Source organism: Hipposideros armiger, unplaced genomic scaffold (assembly GCF_001890085.2).
Source record: "Hipposideros armiger isolate ML-2016 unplaced genomic scaffold, ASM189008v1 scaffold_167, whole genome shotgun sequence".
In the NCBI taxonomy this organism is placed as follows: domain Eukaryota; kingdom Metazoa; phylum Chordata; class Mammalia; order Chiroptera; family Hipposideridae; genus Hipposideros; species Hipposideros armiger.
This window is the reverse complement of record NW_017731517.1, coordinates 2,674,801-2,686,137: the sequence shown is the minus strand read 5'-3', so window position 1 is coordinate 2,686,137 and position 11,337 is coordinate 2,674,801.

Here is an 11,337-nt window from a genome sequence, read left to right as displayed (position 1 = left end):
GAAAGCCCTTAACTGGGCTTTCAGTGAAAATGGTACAGAAGCTACACCTAGGAGTCACTGATGGAACTTCTAAGAACTCCCAGTTGGTATAAGGCTAGAAAGAGAGAAAGAGAGGGAAGGACTCCACCTCCGTCCCTGTTTTTGTGAAAGTCTAGGCCAAATGCTGGGGCCGTACAGGTCCCCAGGACAGGCTTCAATTCGGTTAGAAATTTTTGGAGACTCCAGGCAGGGAAGCTCTCCTGAGGCTCAGTTCCTGGTGCTCTTCCAGGAGCAATCTTTAGTTTGAGAACTGGGCCTGGCAAGGCAGGTGGCAGACCAGGGTCCAGAGGCAGGGACCGCCACAGACCGTGGAGCAGAAGAGGGCATGCTCTCTGGCCAGGCTGGCACCCCCTCTGGTGTTGAAGTTCAAGTGGTCTCAGATGTTCAGGCCCCTAAGGTGTGCTGTGCAGCGACCTCAAACTTGGGAAGAGAGAAGACTGGGTAGGGTCGCTTATTTTGGGGTACGAAGAAAAGCAGGAAGGAGATGACAGCAACATAAGTAAAACAACGTGGGAATAGTGTTGGAACTTTAGGGTTTGTCCTTTGTATATCTTAACTTTTTTTAGATCTTCCCTTTCTGTGCATTGTGTTCTCAACGAAGTGTTTAGCTTGATATTTCCATTCACTGATTTACTCTTGAGCAGTGTCTTTTCTGCTACGTAGCCCATCTGGTGAATTTTTTAACTTTAGAAACGATTTTTCTCTTGCAAGATCTTTTCTCAGCATCCAGTCTGTTTTCTGCAGGTGCCATTGTCACTTAGCCCTCTAAAAATATTAATTATAGTCATTTCAGAACCCCCTTCTGCTTTTTCAAAAAAGACTCTTAATTTATAGAGATTGTTGTCTCTCTTTCATGATGTTGGTTTTCCTCCAGTGTTTGTGCTTGTTGGTTATTAAATCTGAGCTTGAGCGTCTCCAATAACTTGATACCTTATTGATACCTTATTCTCTACATCTCTCAGGGTGGTATGGGAGGGACTCCTGCCTGAAGACAGACCCCTGTTTGTGCTGCTGCCTAGATTACAGTGAGGCGTGACATTCCTGGAGCACTTCCCTTATCTTTCTATAGTGGTGATGATAGGATAACCTGATGTGTCAAAAAATTGAATTTTTACTCTCCTTCAAAACTGAAAAATGTACAGGCATATATCCTGGGAATGTCAAAGAAGAACGTAAAAATATTCAGCATTACTTTTTTTTTTTTTTTACAGAAACCACTCTGTAAAAAAGATTGTTTTGTCAAATATATAAAGAAATAATTTCTTTTAAATCATGTTTTAGATATGAGAATAAGCTTCAGATCATCATATAGAATATTCTTCCCTATTTCCAAACTGATGCCTAAGCTAGCAAAGAGAGGACCATCAGTCTTTCTAGGCCTTCCTCAAAGCTTTTGTAACATCGACCTTTAAAAATCTCTGAATGCTGATGAAATGCAATTATTAGTCTAAATCCTATCAGTATGAAGAATCTCTGAATCTACATATAATTGAAATACTTTTTAAGTTGAGGTCAGAATTCTGCAGTCTGCTTGTGCTTCTTAAGCAGGGCTTCTGCAGATAGACAGCCAAGGGCACATGGAGCTCCCCAAAGCTCAGGTGTGGTCGTGTGGAAAAGAATGATGTGAAGATGGTGTTTAAGGCTTGAACTAACAGGATTCGAATATTATGTTTCTATCTTATATTACTGCACTTCAAATGGATTAATGTTTTCTTTTATAATGTCCCCAGAATTAAAGGGTGCTTATTTTAAGCACAGCCTATAACAGGATTAGATTTCATCAATATTTTTTAAAAATAATTTTGTTTTTAGAAATTCTCATTTTCCTCTTGTCTCCCAACAAGAGTAAAATCTATAAAACTCGACAAAACATATGAGGCAATAGTTCCCAGGCACTGTGCAAAAGCAGCACAGACAGCAACCCCCGAGAGAAGCGAAACTCAGGAGATGTCCCCAAATCATCTGCTTGATGGTGTACTGTCAGTTCCCTCGGTCCTGTTCATTTTTCTTCATCCTTTTTTCTTCTTTTGCTCCTCGGACTCAATAATTTCAAATGATCCATCTTTATATCTGTTGATTCTTTCTTTTGTGTGTTCAAGTCTGCTATTGAACTCTAGTGAACTTTTCAAATCAGCTCCAGGATTTGTTTGATCCTTTAAAAAAGTAATTTCTATCTCTTCATTGCTATTCTCATTTTGCTCATATATTGTTTTGCTGATTTCCTTTATCTTTGTCCATGTTTTCCCTTACTTTTTGAGCATATTTAAGATAGTTGGTTTGAAGTCTTTATCTAGTCATCCCAATGCCTGTGTTTCTTCAATGGGAGAGTCTAGAGATTTTTTTTCACTTGAATGGGCCATTGTGCTTTCTGTTTCTTTGTATACATTGTAATTTTTCTGTTGAAAATTGGGCATTTGAAATAACATCCACCTCTCCCAGTCTTTGTAGGCTGGTTGTGTGCCAGGGGAGACATTTAGTAATTAGCAGGGCAAGCTCTCAGCTTTGGGATCTGCCCAGGGTGGAAAGCTCATAGTCTTCTTGGGTCTTTCGGGGACATGCATCCAGCCTGGGCCCGTGTTGCCTTTTTAAAAAATTTCCCCCATATACATAGTTGCTTTCAAATGTCTTAATTTCCCAAAGAGCCTCTCCCCAGCTTCTTCTCAGGGCTTTAAGATGTTTGATTGTGTTCCTCTGTCCTCAGTCTCTTCCCCCCGGCACCCACAGGTCTGCAGTCTCCCTGCAGCTTTCCTGAACCATGGTGCCACTGCACTGTACTCCAGAGCGTTTCCTGGCCTGAGATCTGAGCTGTGCTACTTCTGAAAACTCATATACCTATCTTGCTGTCATTTGGTTTTGCAATTTTTCATTTTAGGCAAGGATAGCTGGAAAGGCTGTGAACAGGGTAGAGAAGTTTGGGAGTCAGTCCTATGCTATGAGATGCCCAGAAAATTGTTGGCAACTTATGGTGATTCTGAAATGGATGGTTGCTAGAAGACCAAGGGTCAAAAAGGCGTTATAGAATGTCGGGCTTACAAGGCCGTTTGGAGCCAATGCACCCTGAGAGTTCTGTGCTGTGGTGTAAATTAAGTAGTGCTGTTTTGCCCTCCAGCTGGTTTTGTGACCTTGGCCTGTCCATAATTCTTGATTTTTGTAATTGTATGATTTGAGGTATTCGTCTACGGCAGCCATGTGCAGTACCCACATCCCTCGATTCCTCATTGATTAGTTGGTGTGGCCTCCTCCATAAGTGAAAGATTGGCACTCAGCAGCATTTTTACCTCAGCAGAGTTTACTGCTAAGAAAGAGCTGTGTTTCCTTTCCCCTGGAATAAAGGGTGGTGGAGTGCCTGGTTCTGAAAGGGATGAGATGAGGTCATTCTACCCAAGTGGTACAGGGCAGAAGACGCTGCCATTTGTTCTAACTCAGACTTCGATTAGAATCAATACCAACCACAGAGTGGGGATGGATGGAAGCAAGTGATTGACAGCCATAGTTCTGAAGGACCAAATTCTTTCACAGGGCCCTCCTCCTGCTCTACATAATGGAACTTCACGGGAAATGTATGTAACTTATTTGAATTAATATGCAAAAAGACACAAACTATTTAAAACTAATATTTACTTTTTCATTTTAGATAGTAATTCTTTGTGACATGAATGCTTCAAGATCAAAGCAAGTAATGAGCATTTCATGGAATTCATATATACAGATTGTAAGGCACAAAAAAGAGTGACACACTGGCTATCAAAAGAGATGTCAAATCTTTAGAAGGAAACACCCAGTCGTTGAAGAGGCTACTCTAAGTTTAATGTTCACATACAACATGGTTTATGTAATCTTGGCCTATTAAATGCTCGTCTTTTTGTTTTAATTTTTTTATCCTGGTAAAATAGTTCTTTGTAATATTAAGTTTTACTGGGTATTGTCAGCTGTTAGCTCCATAATGGGCCTTGGAGAAGACTGAGGCATCAGCCCCCACTGCAGTGCTCCCACTTCATCAATATTTCATACTATTCATTTTGTGCCTGTTGCTAAAACAAAAATTATATATATATATATATATATATATATATATATATATATATATATTTCAGCTCAGGCCGGGAATCGAACTGGCAACCCTGTTGCTCAGAGCTCGCACTCTTGAGCAAGCTCTTAACCAACTGAGCCACTCAGCAGGCCCAAAATAATCTTTACTGAACGTTTACTGTGTGTCAGGGAAGGCCCTATGAGCTGTGTTTCTAATGGAATGAGAGTAACATCTTCCATTTATGGAAACTTAATAAAGCTTACTGTTCTCTCTGATGCTCCTTTTCTTGCTTTCTACACGCGTTAGTTAATGCCACTGCGGCCCTCGGGATTAAAATAACTGCTCTCAAATAACCATCGCTTATTCTGAACCCATCAAACTAAGCCTATGTCGATGGGCTCAGGAAGAGATGAGGGTCTGAAAATTATTTCTCTTTTGAGTTTCAGTGAATTCTAAGTGCAGTAGATACCTCCTAGGTTGTCTGTTTATTCTTCTGCACTGCCACCCCACAACCTCTGTCCCTTTTCAGAAAACAGCCTGCTCATAACTCAGGTTTGCTGAGGAAGCAGCCACATTTGGGTACCATAACCTCACCCCAGATCCGGACTCTGGCACCACAGCCAACACCTGGCCATGCTGAGGCCATCCAAGTCCCTTTGCTGAGAATTTAGAATGATTACTAAGAGATTCCCCTCACAGACAGGGGGTCTTAGAAGGTAGGAGAGAGGAGCCTGGGAGGTGGGTGTGTCTGTGTCCTGCCATGTAGGATTCAGGTTTGCTGGGAAGCAGAAAAGGCTGGTCTGCAGTGAGAGCTGAAGGGATAACATGTTTAGAGAAGAAGAAGAGGAGAGAGAGAGAGAGAGAGAGAGAGAGAGAGAGAGAGAGAGAGAGAGAGAGAGGATAAAAATCCTGGCAGTGTGAGGCCATCCACTTAGAGTCTGTTTCTGGATACCATTGTAGCCCTATTTGCATAAGCCAATTTAAGTAGGCAGAACACTAAGGACATAAGACAATATTCATGTATTTCAAAGAAAATACTTTCCTGTGTGCTAAAAGCCAAAGAGAAACAAAAATTAGGAGTGATTGTTTCTAACTTAATGCTAGTATATTCTGTGAGTTATTAATATTGTGAAATTAAATACCTTCTCGTCCCCTATACTACTCCTTAGAAGAAAGGTAATAATACCCCGTATAAAGTAGAATGACTGAGGCAATCCTGCCTAATACAGACCTGGAGTGAGACTCCCTGGTATAAACCCACCATTTACTAGGAATGTGACTTGGGGCGAGTTCCTTAACTTTTCAAGGAAAGAGAACTCTTGGAGTTGCGAGGAGGATTGTGATTTTTCAGGCACTAGAACAGTGCCTGGCACAGAAAATGCTAATAGCTGAGCACTCCCATTGCCCAGTGAGTCTGTTTTCACTGCGCCCTGGGTAGAGTGGGAGGGGCCATTTATATCATTTCCCCTCCCCTCACAGTAGATGCTGTGCACACAAGGACTTTTCAGGGTTTGATCAGGTCTCCAGGTGAGCTCTATTGGTATCAGAACCAGCAATGTTAGAAATACCTTGAAAATAGCTTCTCCTTGCTGAGTCCTCATTCTGCAGTGACTTTCCAGGATGCTATTTTTGTCACTGAGCATGACCGGACATTCACTTTAATTGATATATAATTATAATATGTAGAACTATGTATAATATGTGCATAGTTACATATAATTTATCTAATGGTATAATCTGTATTTTATGATGGTACCTCGTTTTCTGTGTAATTTTTTTAAGTGGACTAAAATTTTTGTTTTAAAAATTCTTACTTTGAATATGCTAAGGCGGCAATAATGGGATTAGAAATCATCCGTTGATTGAACTGAATAGCTGATGTTTGGTGAGAGCCTGGAAGGAACAGGGTGGCATACACGACGATTTTCACACTGGGGGACATGCACATCCCCGCAATGTGGCTCAGCCTATGAGTCACTCTCATTAGCGATCCCAAGGAATGAAAATCCTGTGAAGCACCCTGTTAAGGACCAAGTGGAAAGGACAAGAGTAAAGGCATGCAGAACATACACTCTGCTGTCTTTCTTCCAAACATGAGCACAGGATTTGTGGTTGCCGTGTGAAATACGAGTCAGAACTACATGCAGTCTTCTAAAGGAGAAGGTGAAAGTCATTGAAGGGAAGCAGAGAACGGAAACCAGTGATCATGGATTGTGCAAAGGCAGAGAGCGATGCTAACCCTGAGTGAGAATGTCATGCACAGATGACCGGGAACAGAAACCTGCCCTGCTGAGCCCACAGAGGAGGCACTGGACACGTCAGGGGCAATGGATCTGACCTTTGGAGAAGAAGCAGCACAAAGCAAAAGGGAGCACCCGCATGGAATCAATGAATGAGGCTGTGAATGAACCAAGGGAAAATGCACTGAACTTGGAGAGTGCCAGGCTAGTGCAAAAACCCAGCATTGTGAGATTCCCAAAGCCTTGGGGTACAGATTGATAGCAGGGAGAAACTCAGTCCCAACACAAAATCACCTCCGCCAGCCACCTGTGACTGGCACGGCTGTGCAGGCAGCCTTTCCCTGTCTGTAGTCACCCTTTCCAGGACCTTGTCCCGTGCCACTCCCTGTGATATTCATTTCACTGTCTAAGCGTTAGTGGGGTGGTCCTCACTGAGCCTTCTCCAGGATCCCGGGAGGAGTGGACTGGAGGGAGGAAGTTGGTAGGAGTTAAGAAAGGGGCCCTAATATGCTGGGTCTCTTACACGACTCTTCGATGCCTCTTAATCTTAAAATTTGCATTATAGAAATTAATGTGTGAAGAAATGGAGCAGAATTATGGCATGAGTTCTACCAGTGTTTTGAATCTGAGCATCTCCTGAACACAGCTAGCACACTGGACCCTAGCCAAGCACAATAGGTTGGTTACTTCAAAAGGATCTTTCTCTTCATGACATTTCTCATTATATAAACTCACTTAGAGTGATTCATGATTCTGAATTATTTCACGTTTTTCTGTGTTGTATGATAAAAGAGAAGAGAATTTTAGACTCCAAAAATTTTTCAGGGGGAAAGGGTCTCTTTCACTTTCATAACTTTTTATTCCTATTACTTTTCAAAAGAAAGAGAAGTGTCTTTAGAAAAGGCTAGAAAAGCTAGCATCAATCAAAAGGTCGTCCATATAAGTCACAGATATAAATCTAAGAAATAAATCACTAGTATCCCCCTTTATAGTGTTGTAAACACCAGTATCCACCTGGCTCATTAATACAAATTCATCTTGCTATTAAAAATACAAAGTACGTTATTACATTTTCATCACAACACCTTAGGTTGACTTAGAAATGTTCAACTGTTTCCTCGTTCATTAAAAATGACAAATCAACCAGAACAGTCATGGTAGAATGGCAGTACATTTGCTAGGGTCATGGAAATGCAAACAGTGAAATTTAATTCACACCATCTCTTAACACTACAGTAATCTTACAAGGAGCTCTGAAACCTTTCCTGTGAAAAACATCATTAGCTTTTTAAAATAGTGCTTCAGAGAAAACCTGGAGCTGACAGGATTCCATGCATTGGTACCAACATGGAGGATGATCATTTAGATATTTCGACTCTGATGAGCTTTTTGGAAGAACCTGTAATATCCTTTATTAATGAAAGATTACTACTGCTTTTTCAAGAAATGCTATATTTAAGCCATCGAAAAGAAAATTTCAGGATATTGGAGAAACTTCAGGAAGTCTGTTAAAATCATAAAACGTATTTTTCTGAAACAGGCCCGAGAAAGAATGTCAAGACAAATGGTCTGAGTGCTTTCTGCCTAGAAAATGAATTAATGTGACATGTATACTGGTGAAGTTATAGAACAAGGGTATAAGATCATAGATGGCAAACTAATTATCATAGTGACGATGTATACTTTAAAACTTGGGTGAATTAATTAAATGTCTATGACAAATGAATTTTAAAATTATATTTTCCTATAATAAACACACAATAAATACAGTATCTTAAAACAAATGTGTATCTCTAGACTCAAGGTTAAGGGATAATGTCCTTAGGAGAGGGTAAAAAATGTGCACTTAAAAATAGATTATTACAGGGGCACCCAGTTAGTTCAGGTGGTTAGAGTACAGGCTCATAACACCAAGGTTGTCGGTTCGATCCTCACATGGGCTAAGAAGCTGAGCCCTCCACAACTAGATTGAAACAACTACTTGATTTGGAGCTGATGGGTCCTGGAAAAATACACTGTTCCCCAATAAGAAAAATTTTTTAAAAATAGGTTATTACAGGAGCATGTTTTGTCCTTCACAGGAAAAAAAATAGCCAGGAACTCAACTCCATAATGCTAAAAATCAGAATACATTCAGCCTTTCACCCCGCTCGCTTAATGCTCTTTCCTCTTTGTGTTATGATGATGACTGATAAGTACACATTTTTCAGCCGTCTCCTTTTTCTCTGTCCAAGGATAATGACAAGTTCAGTGTAGCTTTCTCAAAAGTGCTTGCATCATTGACATTATCCTCTTGAGGAAATATTATACTGGTTTTTTTTCCTGTGGCTCTAAATTTAATAAGAGTGAAATGGAAGTATTTAGTGTTTATAATTTTCCAGAAGGGGCACCAATTCTAGGACAGTTGGTTGGGATATTGTTTGGGATCTGATGAAAAATTCCCACAATATCAATGATTCAATCAACAAATGTTTATTGGCTACTGTGTGTAGGTAGTGGAATTATTAAATAATCAGAGAGCTGTGACATGAGTGAGGAATTCTCTGTTCAAGGATGTCACAGTCTGGATGGGCTGAGATACAAACACACACATTCAAGAGCACTCATAATACAGAGCAGGGCTGGTGAGTGCTGAAGGAATGCTGTACACTACAGTCGCCACTGGGCTTCAAAGGAGAGAGAGAGAGATTGCTTGGCCTGTGGTTGTGAGGTTGGCTACATTTCAGAGTACCGGTGGCATTGGCATTCGAGCCAGGCTTTGAGGGACTAGAGGAGTTAAAGGGCCAGAGTAGGGTGGAGAGAGGGGAGCAGCAAATGGTGAAGGGGGGAGAAAAGGAGATATTTCCAGAGAAAGGACCTGCAGTAATTTAGAATACAATGTATGAGGCTGGAAAATAGATTTGAATATATTTCAAATATATCAATCTGTGCCTATTTTCACAATATCCCTTTGAAAAAGTGAAGCATATATGGCTGATCTTTTTAGCTCCACATAAAGCCACAGGGCAACTGCCGTGGTCATGGTGAAATCATCCTACATCAGGACTCCCCTCACCCTCATCTCTTTCCTGTCCTGGACTGCCAAGCTGACCCCTCTCCCATACCCGGTGCTTTGCCTCAATGTGCATTAGAATTTATAATCGTGTTACCACCCAGTCTTAATGAAAATTCCCAGCCTTTAACAATCCTTTAAATTGCAGCACTGCTCAGAATTTTATCTTCTAATAGTACCTGAGTCAATGATCATTTTTACTTCAAAAACTTTCATTAAAAATTTCATTAGAGGTATGCAGTCTCAGACCTAAGCCATGGTTTCATTCGTATGATCAGAACCAAGAGGATATAGGGCTCCAGAAATAAAGTAATCAAATTGAAGGATTCAGGAAAGCATTACCCAAAGGTCTGCCTGTACACAAACACGCCTCGCTGCTCCTCTTTGTTGAGGACTCAGGAGGAAGAGAACACTTCCCTGTCGCCACACCCCTCCTTGTTAGCCAAAGAGTTGCCTCTTTAACTAGACTTCATGCCAGCTCACATATTCCCACTAATTTGCAAGGTGATTCGGGGCAATTTGCTTCTTGGTATGTTGGTGCTAACCCCGTGAGGTTGTCGGGAGGATTATATAAGTTAATACTTGTAAAGTGAAAAGAACAGTGCCTGACATGCATTAATACTCAGGCAGTGGCAGCAACTGTAGTCATCATTGCTTGCCATGGAATCTAGTTCCAACCTTAATATAGCCTCGGTGTGGTTAGCAGAATTGCAGAATACGAATAAGAAAAAGAAACTGTAAGGATTCACCACTTTCTTTCTCAAAAATTGGGGGAATATTTGTGGGACTGTATTGTTGAAGGTGCTTGACCAAGAGGATCATAATTTTCAATCCGGATAAATGTATAGCTATCAGTGTTATCACTGCAGTCTGCACTCAGTATGCTAACCCTAAACGTTGGTTACATTTCAACAGTTTTCTGGGTTAGCTGTTGCAAGCTTGGACCTAATTATGCCTATGTGAAATTATATAAATAGATAAGAAATCTATTGGTATGATAGAGCAGTGGTTCTCAGACAATTTGGCAGTGTCTACAGATTTTTTAAAAAATTATTGAAGTATAGTTGATGCACAATATTGTATTAGTTTCAGGTGTACAACATAGTGATTTGACATTTGTATATTTTACAATGTGATCACCATGATGACTCTAGTAACCATCTGTCACCATGCAAAGTAGGTTATTATTGACTATTTTCCCTATGCTGTACATTACATGTGACTTTTTACAACTGAAAGTTTGTACTTTAATCCCCTTCATCTTTTCACCCATCTCCCCAATCCCCTTTGTCAAACATCAGTTTGTTCTCTGTATCTATGAGTCTATTTCTGTTTTGTTTGCTTGTTTTGTTTATTTTTTTTTTTTTAGTTTCCACATATAAGTGAAATCATATGGTGTTTGTCTTTTGCTGTGGGACTTATTTCACTTAGGGTAATACCCTCTAGGGCCATCCATGTTGTTGCAGATGGATAATTTTATTCTTTTTTTATGACTGAATAATATTCCATAGTATGTATGTACCACATTTTCTTTATCCATTCATCTATTGATGGACACTTAGGTTGCTTCCATATTGCAGGTCATATGGTAGTTCCACTTCTAATTTTTCAAGGAACCTCCATACTGTTTTCCATAGTGGCTGCACCAATTTGCAATCCCACCAACAGTGCACAAGGGTTCCCTTTTCTCCACATCCTCACCAACACTTGTTGTTTGTTGATTCATTGATGATGGCTGTTCTGATAGGTGTGAGGTGACGTCTCTTTGTGGTTTTGCTATGCATTTCCCTGATCATCAGTGATGTTGAGCATCTTTTCATATATCTGTTGGCCGTATGTATGTCCTCTTGGGAGAAATGTTTCTTCAGATCCTCTGCCCATTTTTTAATCTGATCATTTGGGTGTTTTTTGTGTGTATTAAGCTATATGAGTTCTTTATATGTTTTGGATATTAACCCTTTATCGGATATATCATT